We start from the raw sequence: 22,142 nt of genomic DNA on the forward strand, positions 1-22,142 counted from the left end.
AATGACACCCCATTCAATAAATGGTGTTCAGAAAATTGGATTGCCATATGCAGAAGAATGAAACTGGACCACTATCTTTCAACATATATAAAAATCAACTCAAGAGAGATTAAAGACTTAAACATAAGACCCAAAACTATAAAACTGCTAGAAGAAAACATAGGAAAACCTCACAAGCACAGGAATAAAGAAAAAAACAAAAATAGAAAAATGGAACTATTTTAAACTAAAAAGCTTCTGCACAGCAAAGGAAACAATCAGCAGAGGGAAGAGACAACCTGTTGAATGGGAGAAAATATTTGCCAACTCTTCATCAAACAAAGGACAAACATCCAGAATATACAAGAAACTCAAACAACAGTGAACAAACAAATAAATAATTCCATTGAAAAGTGAGCAAAGGACATGAATAGACATTTTTTAAAAGAGGACGTACAAATGGCCAAGAAGTATATGAAAAAAAAAATGCTCAACATCACTAGTCATCAGAGAAATGCAAATCAAAACCACGAGATCTCTTACCCAGTTAGAATGGCTATTACTAAAAAGACAAAAAAATGCTGGCAATGATGTGGAAAAAGGGAACTCTTACACACTATTGGTGGGAATACAAATTAGCATATCCATTGTGGAACAAAGTTTGGAGATTTAAAAAAAAAAACTAAAAATAGAACTATAGTATGATCCAGCCATCCCACTACTAAGTATTTATCCGAAGGAAAATAAATCAGTATGTCAAAGGGTAGGTACACGTGCATGTTTATTGCAGCACTACTCACAATAGCAAAGATATGGAATCAACCTAAGTGTACCTCAATGGATGAATGAGTAAAGAAAATATAGTATATATACATAATGGAATACTATTTGGCCATAAGAAATGAAATCCTGTCATTTGCATCAACACGGATGGAACTAGAGATCACTATGTTAAGTGAAATAAGCCAGGCACAGAAAAACAAATACTACTCATATGTAGGAGCTAAAAAATAGTTGATGTCATGGAAGTAGAAAGTAGAATGATAGACACTAGAGGCTGGGAAGGGAGAGGGGGATGAAAAGAGGTTAATGGGTACAAACCTAGACTTAGATAGAAGGCATAAGTTCCAATATTCGAGAGCAGAGTAGGGCCAGGCGCAGTGGCTCATGCCTGTAATCCCAGCACTTTGAGAGGCCGAGGCAGGAGGCTCACGAGGTCAAGAGATCAAGACCATCCTGGCCAATGTGGTGAAACCCCATCTCTACTAAAAATACAAAAATTAGCTGGGGGTGGTGGCATGTGCCTGTAGTCCCAGCCACTCAGGAAGCTGAGGCAGGAGAATCCCTTGAACCTGGGAGGCGGAGGTTGCAGTGAGCTGAGATCGCGATACTGCACTCCAGCCTGGTGACAGAGCGAGACCCCATCTAAAGAAGAAGAAGAAAAAAAAACTAGAGTAGGGTGACTATAGTTACAAACCGTGTATTGCAGTATTTCAAAGTAACTAGAAGCAAAAACCTGAAATACCCAACACAGAGAAATGATAAATACTAAAGGTGATGGGTACCCTGACTTGATCATTACATATTCTATGCATGTAACAAAATATGACATGTACCCCATAAGTATGTAAAATATCATGTATCCATTTTTTAAACCCACAATCAAAAAAATAAACAAAAAAGAATTAGCTTCCCCTGAAATTAAGAGCCAAGGATACTTCAACAGGCTTGGATACAGAGCCACAGAAACACCGCGTCTCTATCAGATCCAAGCCCTGGCCTTCCTCTGCCCTCCCTGGTGCTGCTCTTTCATCCATCATTTGGCTTTCTTCTGTGTGCACGGCACCATTCATTTGCTCCCGTGGCTGCTCATGTGTATGTCCTGACATAGGAGTCAGCCTCATTTTGTGCCATCTACCACGTGGGTGCAACCCTCCTTCTAGTACAGCTATGTCAGCCCCTGCCACTCAGACACCCAGCCCCTGCTCTGTGCTGCTAGGCACTGTGGTTTCCAGCTAGCCCTGCAGCTAAAGCTAAATGATGCTCTGGACTGCAAAGCTTCCCGTAGTCCTTCCAGCATCATAAGAAAAATCCATTTGAGAGCAGTGAGCATTGATAATAGCTTTAATAAATACAGTGTTGGCTCAATCTGCTCTATTTTCAATTAAGATTTTAGCTCTCACACAGCAGGGTTTTAATAGGAGTCCTAAGCCTGGGAGTAGGTCATTGAGAATTTATAACACCTTTTCTAATGAACCAAATAGCAAGACTTTTGCCGCCATCCCAGGTTGCTTTTGCATTTGTTTTTAAGTCTTCTTCTGTCTCCCATTGCTCCAAAACATAGTTGAGGACATTTTCCTCTCATGAAACTATGTTACTCCTTCCCCACTAGTAATTACTACCTCAGTTTCTTATTCCCTTACAAAGCTTTTTAATAGGACTAGTAATCCAAGGGAGAAACTAATTAGTAGATGGAATTTTTCCTTGTAATATGCTGTGGTCAAAAACACGCAAATTCTCACCAGGATCCCAAGAAATGAAACACATATCCCAAGAAGATTCAACACATGAAAGGGGAGATGTGATCTCTCTGCCAATACTTCATGTTTCCCTCAAGATGACTTCTGCAGGTTTTGGCAGCAGGCTCCAGATAACATCACATCCCTATAAATCAGCTCTGCCATGCAGATGTGATTTAGTTAGTTATTCCCAAGAACAACAGGAGGTTGATTTGGACTTCATATTGGAGGTAAATGAAGGGGCCAGCCTTAGAGACTCTGACCTCTTTGTTGTGGGACAGAGGGACTATCTTGCTTACTACACCAAGGTATTAGCTTCCTGACTTGAAGTTTGTATTCCAAGATGTGTCCCACTAAAGAGATGGGCAGGAGATGACAGGACTCAAATAGGCCTTCAGAGTTATGAAATGGCGGATATAGAAGAGGCCACAGGCGTTATCAAGAAAAACAGCAAGTTAAACGGACACATGAGTAGAAGAATGGTGAATGAAATAGAACAGATATGTGTGCATAAATGCAGTAAATTCCCAATGTCAAGGTTTGTGATATGCCACGTGCTTGTGCCTTTTTTCAACCTTTCCACTCATTCAACAAATAGTTATTGTGTGCCTAATGGGTACCAGGTTCCCAATAGTACTAAGCACTAGGGAAATGGTGGTGAACTAGACTTTTTTTTTTTTTTTTTTGAGACAGGGTCTTTTTCTGTCACCCAGGCTAGAGTGCAGCAACGCAATCATGGCTCATGGCAGTCTCGACTTCCCAGGCTCAAGCGACCCTCCCACCTCAACCTCCCGAGTAGCTGGAACTACAGGTGTGCGTCACCATGTCTGGCTAATTTTTAAATTTTTCTTGTAGAGACGGGGTCTCTATATGTTGCCCTGGCTGGTCTCAAACTCCTGGACTCAAGCGATTCTTCTGCCTTGGCCTCCCAATGCGCTGGGATTATAGGCATGAGCCACCATGTTTATCCAACATTTCTCTCTTTTTTTTGAGACAGGGTCTCGGTCTGTTGCCCAGGTTGGAATGCAGTGGCATGATCATGGCTCACTGCAGCCTTGACTTCCTAGGCTCTAGCGTTCTTCCCACCTCAGCCCCCCAAGTAGCTGGGACTACAGGCACATGCCACCACGCCCAGCTAATTTTTGTATTTTTTGTAGAGACAGGGTTTTGCCATATTGCCTAGGCTAGTTTCAAACTCCTGGACTCAAGTGATCCTCCTGCCTTGACCTCCCAGAGTGCAGGGATTACAAGCATGAGCCACAGTGCCCGACCGACGTTTCTTCACATCGCTTATAGTCTAGAGTTTACAGTTTAGTTAATAAACAAAATTACAACTGCTGCCCATTAAAAAAAAAAATGCAAGTCAAATGGTTGGAGAAGGGAGAGTTTAATACATTTATTGACATTCTGAACAACTGAGAATTATCATAGATACAATAAAAGGGTTCTCAATTTATCAGTAAGTAGACTTACCTTAACTACTTTACATATATATATATATACACACACATATATATATATATATATATATATATGCAAACCAAAATAACAATTCTATTCACTCAGAAAATGTTTATCGAGGACCAGCTATATGCTAGTCACAAAGTGACTGACAAAAGTCCTGTCCTGGGCAGGGCACAGTGGCTCACGCCTGTAATCCCAGCACTTTGGGAGGCCGAGGCAGGTGGATCACTTGAGGTCAGGAGTTCGAGACCAGCCTGGCCAATATGGTGAAACCCCATCTCTACTAAAAATACAAAAATTACCCGGGCATGGTGGCACATGCCTGTAGTCCCAGCTACTTAGGAGGCTGGGGCAGGAGAATGGCATGAACCCGGGAGGCGGAGGTTGCAGTGACCTGAGATCACACCATGACACCAGGCCCAAGCAACAGAGTGAGACTCTGTCTCACAAAAAAAAAAAAAAAAAAAAAAAATCCTGTCCTTAATGAGCTCATAATCTAAATAAAAAGATGAAAAAAACTAACAAAGAGCTGCAATATGGGTGACAAAGTCTTTAACGAAGGATGGAAAAGTTTTGAGAGAATGGGGTGGGGCAGGTTATCACCTTATTAGGGGTGGGAGGAGGGCAGTACTTGGGACTTGAAGCTGAGCCTTGAAGGGTGAGTGAGGTGATACCAGGCAGGAAGGAGTTGAGGAGTCCCTTTCAGACGGAGGCAACAGCATGTACATTCCTAACTGAAAATAGTGCCTGCTGGGTGGGCAGGGAGTGCATCTGGGCAGCAGCCAAAGAGAAGCCTAGAAAAGGAAACAGAAGCCACACCCTGAAGGACTCTGTCCGCCCTGACAGTGTGGCTGGACATGATCTCGTGGGCAATGGAAGGCTACCACTGTGTCTTGACCGACAACATGATTAGATCTGCATGTTGGAAACGTGGTTCTGGCTGACGTAACATGTACTTCCTCCACCACCGAAGCTGTGGCTGCAGATGGAAAAACCAGAGGAAGGGAAATGGCCTAGGTGAGCAATGTTGGTGCAGTGGCAGAAGGAGAAGCATCTTCCTTTTTTCTTTCAACTTTGATTCCAATGAAAGAAACATATCTAAAAAGAGTTTATCCATCATGACTCAGTCGGATCTCTTCATAACCACCAAATCCTACAATCATATTACAAGAGGAATAAAACTGCTTGACCTAGTAATTTCTTGTTTTGAGACAGGGTCTTGCTCTGTTGCCCAGGCTGGAGTGCAGTGACTCACTGCAGCCTCAACCTCCTGGGTTCAAGCAATTCTCCCACCTCAGTCTCCTATGTAGCTGGGACTACAGGCACACAAGCCACCATACCTAGCTAACTTTTAAATTTTTTTGTAGAGACAAGGTCTCACTGTTTTGCCGAGGCTGGTTTTGAACTCCTGTGCTCAAGTAATCTGCCCACCTTGGCCTCCCAAAGTGCAGGATTACAAGTGTGAGCCACAGCCCCTGGCTGATCTAGTGATTTCATTAAGGAATTCCCAAGAAAACAATCTAGATGAGAGAAAATAATTTTTCTCAAAGATGTTTTTAACTACGTTACTTAAAATAGCCAACAAATGAAAATAATCCAAACATCTAAAAATAAAGGATGGTTAAGCCAAATGTCATCTATCAACATGACTAAATACTACATAAACATTAAATTAACCACAGCCATGCATGGGAATGTGTATGGGAGCAAAAGCAGACTCCAAAACATGATATGCACTCAGCTATAAGCTGAAGTACCTATTATGTGCCAGGCCCAATGCTAGGTTCTGGGGACACAGAAATACAGCAGACAAGGTCCCTGTCTTCTGAACTCACAGTTCACTAGGAAAGCTGGACTCACACAATTATAACAAGAACAAAGCATGGCACAAAGAGAGCCCAGAGGAGGAGCTGCCCAACTTACAGCCAACACACAAACACAACACAAATGTGAATGTTCAAGTCTGCAGCAGAATCACTCATCAGTTATAAATTTTGATGACCCCAAACACATACCTGTTAATTTTGTTGGTCAGGTGTGGTGACTCACACTGTAATCCTAGCACTTTTGGAGGCTGAGGCAGGCAGATTACCTGAGGTCAGGAGTTCAAGGCCAGCCTGGCCAACATGGTGAAACCACGTCTGTACTAAAAATACAAAAAAATAAGCCAGTCATGGTGGCATACGCCCAGCTACTCAGGAGGCTGAGGCACAAGAATTGCTTGAACCTGGGAGGTGGAGGTTGCAGTGATCTGAGATCACGCCACTGCACTCCAGCCCGGGCAATAAAGTGAGATTCCGTCTCAAAAAACAAAAATTGTTAGATTATCCTGGATATGTAAAACTTAAGATGAGGAACACTCAAATCCCCAAGAATATTGCATGGAGCCTTTTAAGAGTCCTTGGATGCTAGTTTGAGAAACAAAGATCTAATAGCAGGAAGGTGCCTGTATTAGTCCATTTTCACACTGCTATAAAGATACTACCTGAGACCGGGTAATTTATAAACAAAAGAAGTTTAACGGACTCAGTTCTGCACAGCTGGGGAGGCCTCAGGAAACTTAGAATCATGGTGGAAGGCAAAGAGGAAACAAGGCACGTCTTACATGGCAGTAGGAGAGAGGTGGGGAACGGCCAAACACTTTTAAACCGTCTGTTCTTGTGAGAACTCACTATCACAAGAACATCATGGGGAAAACTACTGGGGATTACAATTCAAGATGAGATCTGTGTGGGAACACAGCGCCAAAGCAAATTAACTCCAGTGGACAGGAAGGAAGACAAAGGCCCAATAGCATCTGGCTCCTGATTAGGGTCAAGACAGAGGAAGAATCAGAGATGATGTCAAAGTTTGAAGCCTGTGCCTCTGGAAAAATGGCAACAGGGCTCCCTGATATAAGAAACCTAAAAGAAAAAATCAGGTTTGAGAGTAAGAATAAGTTCCATTTTTCATATATTGAGTTTAAGAAACATTAGAGAGTAGGAAAGTGGTGGTATTCAGGAATTTGCTGAAAATTATCTCTGGAGACTTGGAGACACATGGTAGAGACCCAGCATCCAAAGTCATCTTCCAGGCTGGGCGTGGTAGCTCACGCCTGCAATCCCAGCACTTTGGGAGGACGAGGCGGGAGGATCACTTGAGTTCAGGAGTTCAAGACCAGCCTGGCCAACATGGTGAAACCCCGTCTCTACTAAAAATACAAAAAAATTAGCCAGGTGTGGTGGTGTGTGCCTGTAGTCCCAGCTATTTGGGAGGCTGAGGCTGAAGAACTGCTAGAACCCGGGAAGCAGAGGCTGCAGTGAGTCAAGATCGTGCCATTGCACTCCATTCTGGGTGACGTAGCGAGACTCCATTTCAAAAAAAAAAAACAAAGTCATCTTCCAGAGATAGCTGAAGCTTGAAATGGATGCTGCACAACAGGTACGAACACATCCAACTGCATTACTACACGTACAAGATACTCCCCTGTTAGTCCCTCACATATTTGTTAGGCATCTACTTACTTTCAAAGGATTATCTCCTTAAAATTAAGAAAAACAGGGACATAGTATAAAGGATCAGAGTGAATACACTGATCTCATATTTTTTCCATGGGAAAAATTCTCTACTTTTATAATGAATACAGTTTGAAAGATGATTTGATTTTAAAAAGGATTAATATTAAAGCTCATTTTCTCTACAGTGATTTACTTCATGATCATCTTCCTTCTAACCTGTGAACTTCCAAGATAAGGACTGTGGAACTATGCCTTATTTAAATTGCTAACAAAGTACCTGGAAAATAGTAAATACTTAATATTTGTGGTAGGAGCTTTGCAAACAGAAGAATACTTTGCAGTGGCTCTCAAACATCAGGAAGCTGCCGAGTACTATATGAGAGCATTTGTGTGTATGTACGTACTACTGAATTCTACTGTGGTAAACAATCTGGGCTTCCAGTGTGGAGGTGGATGCTTTCATTCATTTGAAATCTACAATTACTCACATGTAAATTAGCAGCAATGCAGAAAATGTGAGAAATTCAGAATTAGTTTATCTTTTTAGAACTACTTAGATTCTTTTTGTGTTTGTGATCTATATGTGCCAACACTACAATTGCGTTATTTCCAGAAATAACTCCAAAAGACATTTTCAATGATGAGTTTTGAGTAGCAAAACTGGAAAGGATATTGTCAATCTGTTGTACATTTATGATGTGCACAATCTAGGCTTTCTTTCACAAATATGCTTCAATGCACAGAAGAAGGTGAAAACACACCACAAATCTAGGAGCTGCAGAGGGAGAGCTGAAGGGCTAAAAAACGCAATTTGAGTTCATTCACCAGGTTGGACAATGAAACACCAGCTCTCGCTCTACTTCTACTTGCTGAAACAGACGTCCCCGAGAAGATAAAGGGAAGATACTTTGTACCCCTCCTGACCCTCTTTCTTCCTATACCTTTATTGTTCATGAAGACAAATGGTATGAAATTTTAGTGAAAAAGTCCAAGCTTGGGTTGAGGGAAGTAATTTGGTTTACCTAAATCCATTGCTGAGGTTTGTGGAACATATCAGAGCTTCCCAAACTCTAAAAAATTTAGACTTCTAGGTCCTATCATAGAAATTCTGATTCTGTAAGTCTGGGATGAGCCTGGGAATTTGTATTTCCTGAAAGCCCCACTCACTCCCACAACTGATTCTAATAACCAGCCCAGTTTGTGAACCATGAACGAGAGACTACACTCAGACTTGGCAAACATAAACTGTCTCACTTGATCCTGACAAGTCAAGTGCATGTCAATCATCTCTATTTCACAGATGTGAAAAATAAGTCACAAGCCTGTATGTGTCAGTTTAGAGGTCATAGTGCAATGCTGCCTCCATTACACCACTATTTGAGCACCAAATTTCTGAGCATAGGTGAACTCTAACCTGATCTTGGGTCTCATCTCACAGGCTATTCATGCAACCAACCAACTAATAACTGTGGTGTGCCTGAACAGTTCTTGCACCTGTCCATAGTTCAGAGAGACCTCTGCATCCCAAATAACCACTATTCACTATATAAGCACTAAAAAAATCCATTCAAATAGAACTTCAATAAATTTGTATTAGAGCACACAGCTTGTAATACTCAACTAATTTCATTTTATAACCAGTAATGAGAAATTAACTGAAAATGAATAAAGAAAACAAATAGATCTTTCCAAACCCACTTCTGCAAAGGAAACAATATCCTTGCCCTCACTACTTCTGTAACATTCTGCTGAATGCTAATTGCTTTATTTTAATTTTAATGCATAATTCTACATTTCTGATTAATGTAACTTACCAGGATCCCAAAGAATAGAAATGAGATCCCACGTCATCAAGAAAGGGTACCATGAGCATCAAGTAGAGATGCATGAGGGAGAGAGAGAGGAGGCAGCAAGTGATGAAGGCGGAAGACTGAAATGTCCTGGTTTCAGTTGGGTTTCTGGTTTTCTATCCACGTCATTCTGCATTACCTCCTGAAAATGTAGACGGGCTTTGGCAGAAAAGGATGGCTCACATACTGGAAAACAATTGCACACATACCTGGAATACATTAGAGGAATCTCTAATGCTTTAGGGCAAAGGGTGGCAAATTACAATCCACCAGCCAAATCCAGCCCATGACCTGTTTTCATATTATCCACAAGCTAAGGATGGTTTTTACATGTTTAAATGATTGAAAAAAAATCAGAATAATAGTATTTTATGACATGTGAAAATGATATGAAATCCAGATTTCAGCGTCCATAAGTAAAGTTTTATTGGAACACAACCACATTCATTTCATGTGTTGTCTATGGTTGCTTTCACATTTTAAGGCAGAGTTAAGTCATTGCAATCTGATATACATTTCCTTTGATATTGGCCTGTAAAGTATATCACAATCTAGTTATCCCTGCGTGAGTGTCCCAATATTGAATTGAGACTATTCCTGTGGCTTCTTAGCCCAAAAACGGGCGGGGAGGGCCTTCTGCACATTCAACTCCATTATTGGAATGATGAATGCATAAAGAGAGGAGCCCAGCATACTAACTCAGCAGAGCCCTCTGCACAGGCTGCGTTTGAGCCTTCCTTTCAGCAAAGGGAATAGGTAGCTTTACCCTGTCAGCAACTATCTCGAGCACTGTTGTCATTTTCCCAGCATCAATATTCAAAAATCAGAACTGCAGGCCGGGCGCGGTGGCTCACGCCTGTAATCCCAGCACTTTGGGAGGCTGAGGCGGGTGGATCACGAGGTCAGGAGTTCAAGACCAGCCTGACCAACATGGTGAAACCCTGTCTCTACTAAAAATATAAAAATTAGCTGGGCTTGGTGGTGCGCACCTATAATCCCAGCTACTCAGGAGGCTGAGGCAGGAGAATCGCTTGAACCTGGGAGGCGGAGCTTGCAGTGAGCCGAGATCATGCCACTGCACTCCACCCTGGGTGACGGAGCAAGACTCTGTCTCAAAAAAAAAAAAAAAAAAGCCAGAACTGTGGCATGTAAAGCATAATTCAGAGCTGAATAGCAGAAGCCACTGTCCTCCCTTCCGCTGAAGGCAGGAGGGAAGCCTGTCAGAGGCCAGAGAGTTCTGGTCTATTAGCAGCAGCCTAATTTTTGCCATCTCTGAAGGCAACACAAATTATAAAGCATTTGCTACTGTTGTACCAGTCAGCTAATTCAATTGTCAGAACATTTCAAACCCCATAATTTGGATGGGAAAGAGAGGGGGAGCCTTGCTCTTATGAATTGCCTGTTGGACTATTCCATGTCACAGCTTGCTTGGGGGTGAGAATAAGAAAATATTCTCTATCAGGAAATTAACATTTGTAAGTACCCTGGACAGCTAAATAATAAGCATAATGGTTTAAAATCAAAGTAACCAAAGCGGTTCATTATTAACATTGCAAGTAAATATTTTAATTTGTGGCTTTACTACACACACGGATTGCTGGGTCAACGGTTACAGTATTTTTACTCATCTTTCAAACTACACATAATTCAGTCCTCTTTGCCAGTGTTTTTACCTAAACCCTCTGTGAATGACACTTTCTAGTTTCATGATATAACTAGTCCTTAGATTCCAAGGTAATAAAGGCGCCCTTCTACTCAAAAACTTCATGGGTTTATTTCCCTCTTGCAAACTTAAGTATGCTTTAATGAGCCATTACACTCATTTGAATTCCAGCTCTGCAAGGGACTAGCTGGATGTGTACGGATCCAAAACCTCATTTCCCTGAGCCCCACTCTCCACCTGAGAAAATGGGATTAATGCCACTACTTCAAGTGGTGGTTTTTGACTCAGTAAATTTACTTTAAAAACCATTGAATTATACATTTAAAACAGGTCAGTTTTACAATATATAAATCATTCCTCAAGAAAGTTATTAAAATTTTAATTTGAAAAACTGCTCGAGACCAGTCTGAGTAACATAGCAAGACCCCATCTCTAAAGAAAAAAAAAATTTTAATTGTACTTAAAAGAAGGCCGGGTGTGGTGGCTCACACCTGTAATCTCAGCCCTTTAAGAAGCTGAGGCAGGAAGATCACTAGCGGCCAGGAGTTCCAGACCAGCCTGGGCAACAAAAGAAGACCCCCAACTCTACAAAAAATGAAAATTAATAATGTGATTAAAAGTAAAAATAAAAAGAGGCAGCCATGAACAATAAACTATCAGTGAATAAAGCAAGACAGGACTGTCTGCAGAATAAAGAGTGCAATTGTAAGATAAAGGAAAACGTGCTGTTTGAGCAGAAGATACCAGGAGAAGGTCAGAGTAGCCAGATCATGCTTGAGGAAAAAAGATGGGACTTCGAAGAATATGTTCAGATGCCATGTCCTGTTTAAAATTAAATTCCCCTGACACCACAACACCTCTCTCCTGTCTGGAAAACTTACCTTTTTTTCTAGGCTGTATTTTAGATATGTTTTTGCTAATGCAGTCATCACACTGCATGGTAACTATTTGTTTAAAAGTCTGATCCTCAGTAAACTAAGTTCTTAGGGCTCAGGGGCCATGCATTTTGGCAGCCGTAGTCCGTAACTCAGCCTAAGAATGTTAGATAAATGAATGAATAAATGTTGCTTACTGCAAAAAGGAAAAAGATGGTTTTGAAGAGTCAGTGAAATATACATATGTATATGCAAAACGTGTGTATGTATTAGCATAATGCCTTGCACATAGCAATCATTAAGTGATTTTTAAATTATTACTAATAAAACATGCCAAGAACTGCACTACAGTTCAAGTCAATTTTGAAGCAAGTCTAGTCTAACAACAACAACAAAATGTTCAAACGCATGGAAAATAAGTAGACCTAAATTTAGATGATCCCCTGCCCTATTACTAAGGTTTAAAGGCCTAGATATGGGCCAGACTTCAAAAAGCCTCACAGAACCATCTACAATTTGAGATCAGAATCCTCCACATTCACTGTTAGCAGTAATTCTACTCTCACTAAACCTTGTGCTTGCAGGCTTGTTGCCATTTGAGTAGCAGTTGATGGGCTTTCTGAGGATTCGTTCTTCAAGATTTTGGTCTGAATAACAAAGGAAATGGATAAATTCCTGAATATACAACCTACCAAGACTGAACCAAAAAGAAACAGAAAACCTGAACAGACCAATAATGATTAATGAAACTGAATCAGTAATAAAAAATCTCCCAGAAAAAGAAACCCAGGACCAGATGACTGTCTTGTGGAATTCTACAAGACTTATAAAGAAGAATGACACGAATTCTTCTCAAAGTATTCCAAAAAATTAAAGAGGAGAAAATTCTTCCTAATTCATTCTATGAGACCAGCATTATCCTGATACCACAACCAGACAAGGACCCAGCAAAAAAAAAAAAATAGAACTACAGGTCGGGCGTGGTGGCTCATGCCTGTAATCCCAGCACTTTGGGAGGCCAAGACAGGTGGATCACCTGATGTCAGGAGTTCGAGACCAGCCTGGCCAACATGGTAAAACCCCATCTCTACTAAAAATACAAAAAATTAGCCGGGCGTGGTGGTGGGCACCTGTAATCCTAGCTACTCATGAGGCTGGGGCAGGAGAATTGCTTGAACCCAGGAGGCAGAGGTTGGAGTGAGCAGAGATTGCGCCATTGCACTCCAGCCTGGGCAACAAGAGAGAAACTCTGTCTCAAAAAATAAATAAATAAATACTACAGGCCAGTATCTCTGATGAATATAAATACAAAAATTTCTCAACAAAATACTAGCAAGCTGAATCCAACAACACGTCAAAGGGATTTATCTCAGGGATGCAAGGATGGTTCAACACACACAAAGCAATAAATACATCAATAGAATAAAGGACAAAAACCACGATTATCTCAACAGATACAGAAAGAGCATTTCATAAAATTCAACCTCTCTTTATGACAAAAACTCTCAACAAATTAGGCACAGAAGGCACATACCCTCAACATAATAAAAGCCATAGATGACAAGCCCTCAGCTACAATCATACTGGAAGGCTTTTATGAATCCTTCAGACTAGGTTAGGAACACCCACTACAGTACCCCAGTAATTGATCCTTCCTTTGCAACCATATATGCCACAATTCATGGTACTGCTTAACTGTCTTCTCAGAGCCTGCAAAGTCTGCAAGATCAGAGCCATGCAGAGCTTGCTTACCCACAGTGGATTCCTAGCACATAGAAGGAAGTCAATGTTAAAATATGTGTTTGATGAGTGTTACCACATTACATTTAGTCTACATGCCAACACCTATAAAACAGCTTCAGTTCTTTCCTTCAGCTTGAAGATATGCACAATTCTAAACTCAGAAAGTTGCATATTATCTGCAGTATTCATATTTTATTCTCCTGATGCTTTGGTGAATGCTGTCTCTACCACCAGAGCAGTTGATCAAAAGAAGCAAGAGGTGGCACGCCTCAAAACTAACCAGCTTGATTTTCGAATCTTTTTTTTTAAGCCCCATGTATTTTTCCACAGTGTCTCACCTCAGTTACAAGGGAGGCACGATGCCCGAAATCTTGTCAGAATTAAAATTATTAAAGTAGAAAGGCTTTTGGCAAAAGAATTTAAAGTTCCTATTTTGTGTGTATGCTGGGATTTTCAGCTGAAATCACAGCTGGGTGTACTCAGCCACTGCCAGGGACAGAGGCTGTAAGTTTACCAGCAGTTTATCTAGAGCAGAAGCTCTCAATTTTAAACTCCCAACCTTCCATCCCATCTTTTTTTTTTTTTTTTTTTTTTTGCATAAATATAAGAGCACAGACTCTGGCGCCAGAATGCCTCATTTAAAATCCCTGCTACATCATTTATTGGCCACGGTATGTTGGGAAAATTACTTAGCATTCAACATCTAGCTTCCTCACTTGAAAATGGGAATAAAACAGCACCTATTTCATAGGTTTGTTGCAAGGATTAGATGAGTTAATTACATGAAAGGTGCTTAGAGTAAGGGCTGAGTAAATATTAGCTATCCTTATTATTAAACACAGCTAGGGGCATAGGAATACATGTGGAGGAGAAGGGATGTGAAACAGAACAGAGAAGACAGCAAAAGTAATCTGCTGTGTAATGATGAGAATGGAGCACTTTCCACAGATTATCACAGACCTCAGGAAAACCTTTCAGCGCAGGTTAACCCGTCCAAGCCACATAGCCAGTAAATAGCTGTGCTGGACTTGAACCCAAACAGTTTGTCTCCAGAGATCCCATCCTGAACCACCAAGAAACACTGTCTCCCATCATCACACTTTCCCCTTTAGGGAAAGGAATTCCTGGGTTGTGAAGTGAAGCAAAAGGATGTGAGGAATGAAGAGAAAGAATGGATAAACAAGAGAAGGCCGGACTCATCTGTTTTTTCCATTTATAAGAGGTAAAATGACAGGTTTCCCTTTATCATCCCTTCACAGTCATAAAAGAGCCCGCTGTCTCTGCAGACACTTGGCTTTGATTTCAGTAGGCCAAGTTGAAATCAAAATCACTGTTAAAGAATTCAAAAGATTGACAGATCCTTTTCAACCCAGCAAGATCCAAATGTGAAATAGAAATGATGGACATGAAGTACAAAGGGTAGGCAGGAGAACAGTGGATGGGGTCATTAGGGACACCAGAATGTCACCTGTGTCTAGAGTGGCAAGACTAGCAGAGGTGCTCTAGAGTCAGAAAGACAAAGGATTCAAATCCTAGTTTGGTTCTGTACTACCAGAAAAATGACTTAACCTCTCCAAGGATCATTTTTTTCATCTGTAAAATGGGGATAAGAACATCTGCCTCTCCATGGATAAACCACTTTGATACAGTTTCCAAGAAGAAACCGGGAGACAGGCACTCACACTGGTAGACGTGTAAACTGGTTCAATCTCTATGGATACAGTCCGGTAATACTGCTCTTTTTTCAAACTTGACAAACTTATATAGCACTTAAAATGTGCCAGGCACTACACTAGGCACTTTACAAACAGTATTTGATTCTGGAGGCACGTTGTAAAAATGGTGGCAATGATTCCCGTCACTGTATCCCTGCATCCCTGACCTTGCAGAGTCCCCTCCTACACAGATTCTGAGCTTGACTCTTGCTTTGGTCAATGGAACAGCAGCAAATGTGACACAAGCAGAGGCTTGAAAAGTGCTTGAGCTCCACCCTCCTGGGCTACTCTATGGAACCCTGAGACCACCATGTGAAGTAGCTAGGCTACTGGAGCATGAGAGATTGCATGCTGTCCCAAATGAGTCCCCGATGACCAACACATCTGTCAAGCACCAGACATGTGAGTGAGGCCATCCTAGACTGCCCAGCCTCCAGCGGACCCACAAGCTGACCACAGAAGCAGAACCAGAAGAGCCACTCAACCAACCCACAGATTTGTGAGCCAAGTAAAACGGTTATTGTTTTAAGCCATGATGATTTGGGGTGATTTGTTGTACAACATAAACTGATAGAATCCTCATAACAATCCTATTAGGTAGCTACCATTATTATCCCTATTTTGCAAATAAAGCAACTGAGGCAAAGAGGGGTTAAGTGACTTGCACGACATGTAAATGGCAGAGCCAAGACTCAACTCCAAGCAGTCTGTCTACGGGTCTGTGCTCCTAACGCCTACACTATGTTGCTTTACCTACTGAAAATACAAGTATTCACATCACTTGACCCAGAAATTCCACTGCTATTTATCATATAAATATGCTTGCACACATGCAAAATCATGAATATATAAGATTATTCACTGCATCATTGTTGATAATAGCAAAATACCAGGAAAAAAATTCTAGTGCAGGCATACCTCGTTTTAGTGTACTTCCCTTTATTGAACTTCACAGATATTGTCTCTTTTACTAATTGAAGGCTTGTGGCAACCCTGTGTCCAGCAAGTCTATCTGCACCGTTTTCCAATAGTATATGCTCATTTCATGTCTTTGGGACAATTTTGGTAATTCTCCCAATATTTCAAACTTTTTTATTATTACTATATCTGTTATGGTGATTTGTGACCACTGGTGTTTAATGATACTATTGTAATTGTTTCGGGGCACCATGAACCATACTCACACGAAATGGTAAACTTACTATATAAATGTTGTGCACATCCTGACAGCTCTACCCACCAACTCCTCTCTCTCTTTCCTTGGGCCTCTCTATTCTGAGACACAACAATATTGAAATTAGGCCAATTAATAACCTTACGATGGCCTCTAAGTATGAAAGTAAATGGAAGAGTTGTCCATCTCTCACTTTAAATCAAAAGCTAGCAATGATTAAACTTAGTGAGGAAGGCATATTGAAAGCTGAGACAGGCCAAAAGCCAGGCTTGTTGCAGTGAATGGTCAGCCAAGTAGTAAACACAAAGGAAAAGTTCTTGAAGGAAATTAAAAGTGCTACTCCAGTGAACACATGAATAATAAGAAAGCAAAACAGCCTTATTGCTGAAGGGGAGAAAGTTTTAGCAGTCTAGATAGAAGATCAAACCAGCCATAATTCCCTTAAGCCAAAACCTAATCCAGGGCAAGGTGCTAACTCTCTTTAATTCTATGAAGGCTGAAAGAAGAGAGGAAGCTGCAGAAGAAAAGTTTGAAGCTGGCATAGGTTGGTTCATGAGATTTAAGGAACGAAGCCGTCTCTGTAACATAAAAGTGCAGGGTGAAGCAACAAGTGCTGATAGAGAAGCTGTAGCAAGTTATCCGGAAGATGTAGCTAAGATCAGTCATGAAGGTGACTACACTGAATAACAGATTTTCAGTGCAGACCAAACAGCCTTATATTGGAAGAAGATGTCAACCAGGACTTACATAGCTAGAGATGAGAAGTCAGTGCCTGGCTTCATGGCTCCAAGAGACAGGCTGACTCTCCTGTTAGGGACTAATGTAGCTGGTGACATTAAGTTGAAGCCAATGCTCATTTACCATTCTGAAAATCCTTGGGCTCTTAAGAATTATGCCAAATTGACTTTGCCTGTGTTCTATAAATGGAGCCACAAAGCCTGGATGATAGCACATCTGTTTACATCATGGCTTACTGAATATTTTAAGCCCACGTTGAGACCTACTGCTCAGAAAAAAAATAAAAAGATTCCTTTCAAAATATTAATGCACATTGACAATGCACTTAGTCACCCAATATCTCTGACGGAAATATCCAAGGAGATTGATGTTGTTTTTGTGCCTGATAATACAACATCCATTCTTCAGGCCACGGGTCAAGAAGCAATTTCAACTTTCAAGTCTTATTACTTAACAATACATTTTGTAATGTTATAGCTGCCATAGTGAGCCCCCTGATGGCAAAATAAATTGAAAACCTTCTGGAATGGATTCACCATTTTTACATGCCATTAACAACATTCTTAATATGAACATTTACAATATCAACATTAACAGGAGTCTGGAAGATGAGTCCAACTCTTATGAATGACTTTCAGAGGTTCAAGACTTCAGTGGAGGAAGGAACTGCACTGGAAACAGCAAGAGAACCAGAATTAGAAGTGGAGCCTGAAGGTGTGACTGAATTGCTGCAATCTCATAAAATTTGAATGGATGAGGCTTCTTATGAATGAGCAAAGAAGTGGTTTCTTGAGATGAAACTACTCCTGGTGAAGATGCTGTGACATTGTTGAAATAACAACAAAGACTTAGAATTTTACATAACTTTAGTTGATAACACAGGCAGGATTTGAGAGGATTGACTCCAATTTTGAAAGAAGTTCTACTATAGGGAAAATGCTATCAAACAGCATCACATGCTACAGAGAAATCTTTCATGAAAGAAAGAGTCAATCCATGCAGCAAACTTCATTGTTGTTTTAAGAAATTGCCACAGCTACCCCAACCTTCAGCAACCACCCCGCTCTAGTCAGTCAGTAGCCTTCAACACTGAGGCAAGACCCTCCACCAGCAAAAAGATATGACTCACTGAAAGCTCAGACAATTGTTGGCATTTTTTAGCAATAAAGTATTTTTATTTAAAATATATACAGTATGCCACAGGGTGCAGTGGTTCACACCTGTAATCCCAGCACTTTGAGAGGCCGAGGCGGGCAGATCAGCTGAGGTCAGGAGTTTGAGACCGGCCTGACCAACATGGAGAAACCCCATCTCTACTAAAAATACAAAATTAGCTGGGTGTGGTGGTGCATGCCTGTAATCCTAGCTACTCAGGAGGCTGAGGCAGGAGAATTGCTTGAACCCAGGAGGTGGAGATTGCAGTGAGCCAAGATCGCGCCATTGCACTCCAGCCTGGGCAATAAGAGTGAAAATCCATCTCAAAATAAAATAAAATAAAATATATACAGTGTGCTTTTTTAAACAATGCAATTGCATACTTAATAGATTACAGTGTAGTGTGAACATAACTTTTATATGAAACTAAAAAATTGTTTGATTCACTTTATTTAGATATTCACTTTAATGGGATGGTCTGGAATCAAACCTGCAACACCTTCAAGTTATGCCTGTATATTCACATTTACAGCTATAAAGAGAACTTGGGGCTGGGCGCAGTGGCACCTCACCTGTAATCCTAGCACTTGGTGAGGCCGATATGGGAGGATTCCCTGAGCTAAGGATAGTTCAAGACCAATCTGGGCAACAGAGTGAGACCCCTATCTCTACAAATAAAAAAAAAATTAGCCAGGTGTGATGGCACGTGCCTGTAGTACCAGCTACTCCACAGGCAGAGGTGGGAGGATCACTTGAGCACAGAAGGTTGGGGCTGCAGTGAGGCAGGATTGCACCACTGCACTTCAGCCTGGGAAACAGAGCAAGACTCTGTCTAAAAAAAAAAAAAAAAATATATATATATATATATATAAAGAGAACTTCATAAATCTATAAATACCAATCTTGTATGAGAGAAAAAAGCGTGGTGAAGAAGAGTATACTTATATGCTACCATTTGTGCTTTTAAAAACGAAAAGCCTGAATATATAACTGCTTATATATGCATAGATTATTTCTAGAGGGACAGAAGAGATGAGTTAACAGCAATTGCTTCTAGGAAAGGGAACTAGCTGTCTGGGCAACAGAATAGGAAGGCTTATTTTCATTGTAAGCTTTTGATAGCTTTTAAATTTTATACTATGTAAATGTATCACCTATTAATTTTTAACTTAAAAGGTTGTTATGAAAATGAAGGAAGCCAGTAGATGCCTGGCACGAAGAAAATAATCAATAAATAGTAGCTACCAGCCTGGACAATACAGTGAGATCTCATCTCTACAGAAAATTAAAAAATGAGGCAGGAGGATCGCTTGAGCCCAGGAAGTAGAGGCTGCAGTGAGCCGTGATGGTGCCACCGTACTGCCACCTGGGTGACAGAGCGAAACCCCGCCTCAAAAAAAAAAAAAAAAAAAGTAGCTATCATTATAATTATTCTCCCACAACTGCTTTCTAACTTTTTCTAACACAAATAATTTTTTAAAGCAACCAATCCTCTGTAACTCCTGGCTTGCATGGAAAGAGCTCATTTTGGATTCAAAAATAATGAAGGAAATACGAAGGAGCTATGTGAAGAGATGAAAGAAGACCCAACCATGGGGTTCTCTGGTGTTCAAAGCCCTGGGCAGCACGGTATACACATCAGCCTTTTGTCAGAGTCCATTTGGGCTGCTACAATCAAATCCCATAGACTGGGTGACTTATAAACAACAAAAATGCATTTCTCACAGTTCAGGAGACTGGAAAGTCCGAGATCACGGCCCCAGCAGATTCAGTGTCTGGTGAGGGCCCACGTTCTAGTTCAGAGATGGTGTCTTCTCACATCATGGAAGGGACAAGGAAGCTCTCTGAGGCCTCCTTTATAAGGTTCTGCCCTTGTAACCTGATCACCTCCCAAAGACCCACCTCTTAATACCATCACCTTGAGGGTTAGGATTTCAACACACGAACTGCGGGAACCACAAACATTCAGACCACAGCTTCCCTCTTCAGAGCAACCCAAATACCGGGCATCTTCTGTGCTCCTACCCTGTACATTCCCTACACACCTTCTCTTTCACTCAAGGACACCAAATGAAAGTAATTACTTTTGATTCTAATAGTGCGTCTGCACACTCTCTCTCTGCAGTTACTGATCTGCCACAGTTGAAGGGCTGCCACATGCGTCTGCCAAACTGCCAAATTATGTGCTTCTCCAGAACCAGACAGGGTCTGGGGCAGAAACAAAAAGTTTGTAGGTAACCGAGTGTAATGTCAAGAGCCAGGGCTTTGGAGTCCAGCAAACCTGGGCACAAATCCTGCTCTATTTTCTTCATAGCACTCATCACTATCTGAAACTACATTATTTGTACATTTGTTTACTACTTTATTATCTGATTTCTCAGTTTGAATGCGGCCTCCAAGAGAACAAGGCTTTTGTATGTCATGTTCCTCACATATTCCTAGAGCTCAGAACAGTGCCTGCACATAGTAGGTGCTTAATACACGTCTTATGGAGATGGGGGCTGGGGATTTAAAATGCAGATTGCCGAGCTCCAGTTTCAGAGATTCTGACTCATTAGGTTTGAAAACAGAGCCTAGGAATCTGCATTTGCAGCAAGCATCCATCTCTTTCATCCTAAGGCAGGTAGTAGGCAGATCACATGTTAAGATTCTCTGGTCAATGCCCTCCATCTCCAAATCGTGATTCTCCTTCTAACACGCATTTCTACGGATCTCATCCAGGCTCTTTTCTTTAATTACCCTGAGGCACTGAGGGTAAAAGGAGGTTGCTGACCCCTAAATTTGGAGTTCAAACAAGTAATCTCACCACGGCCAGTTTCCATTTCTGCTGCATGCCAAACTAGCTGGCCAGCCTGGCTGGAATCCTGTTCTCCCCAGAAACACCTGAGCAGGTCTGGACTAGCTCCAAAAGTATAAGCCAGGTAAATTTCCGTGTCAGCTCATTGAGAGTCTTTCCAGGGGCAGCTGGGGCCAATTCACATTTGCTCTTTACCCCTCCAAAGACACCTCCTTCGACACACACACACAGAACACTTAATTCTGGCACCACCAGCAAAAAGCGGCCCGAGTTCCCTTGGAAGCAGCCCAGCCGCTGAGAGGCAGAAATCTCTGAAAGGGCCACTCAGATGACCAAAGCAATAGGCGCCTACGTACCTTACAACAAGCCAACCTCAAGTTCCAACCTAGAGAAATGCATGGACTCTGGTGGGAGAGTCTTATTCCGTTTTTGTTTTCTTTTTTTTTTTTTTTTTTTGGTTTGGTTTGGTTTTCTTCCATTTCTTCTCAGCCTTGTCTCTTCAGAAAATACCCCTCCACCCCTTCCTTGGCGCGTAAACTGTCTTCAGGGTGGCCTTAGGAGTTCTAGGACAATGTGGAGGGTACCTAATAGGATTTCCTTAAGTTTCCTCTACTGCTTTTCCACACATATTAATGCCGAGATCCTGTATTTGATTAAAGCATCTTCTATTTCCAAAGTTAAAATACAAACGGCATACCGGGTCTGGTAACTTACAAAGTCGCCAGCATCTTCGTGTCAATTAACTTCCCCAGACAAGTAAGAACGAGCTGCACTAGTGCCCGCGCTCTCTCCGGGGCTAACAGCAAGCAGCCCCAGTCCCCCAAGCTGTCCCTGGAGGTGGAAGAGCCCCTGCAGCTGAGCCTGTTTATTTTTCGTTTTTCCACAGGCAGCCTTGGCTGGAGGGTGGGGGTGAGCGCGGGCCCCCTGGCACCTGCCGGTGAAGCAGCAGCCGCAGCCCCCGAGGGCGCCCCAG

General features: G+C 41.6%; 1 protein-coding gene across 1 annotated transcript in view; it reads right to left on the minus strand.

Annotated features, from left to right (window-relative positions):
- TMCC3 (transmembrane and coiled-coil domain family 3) overlaps positions 1 to 22,142 on the minus strand; it is a 311,066-nt gene that overhangs the window by 288,325 nt on the left and 599 nt on the right. The gene's annotated exons all lie outside the window — the stretch shown is intronic.

Source organism: Pongo abelii, chromosome 10 (assembly GCF_028885655.2).
Source record: "Pongo abelii isolate AG06213 chromosome 10, NHGRI_mPonAbe1-v2.0_pri, whole genome shotgun sequence".
Lineage (NCBI taxonomy): Eukaryota > Metazoa > Chordata > Mammalia > Primates > Hominidae > Pongo > Pongo abelii.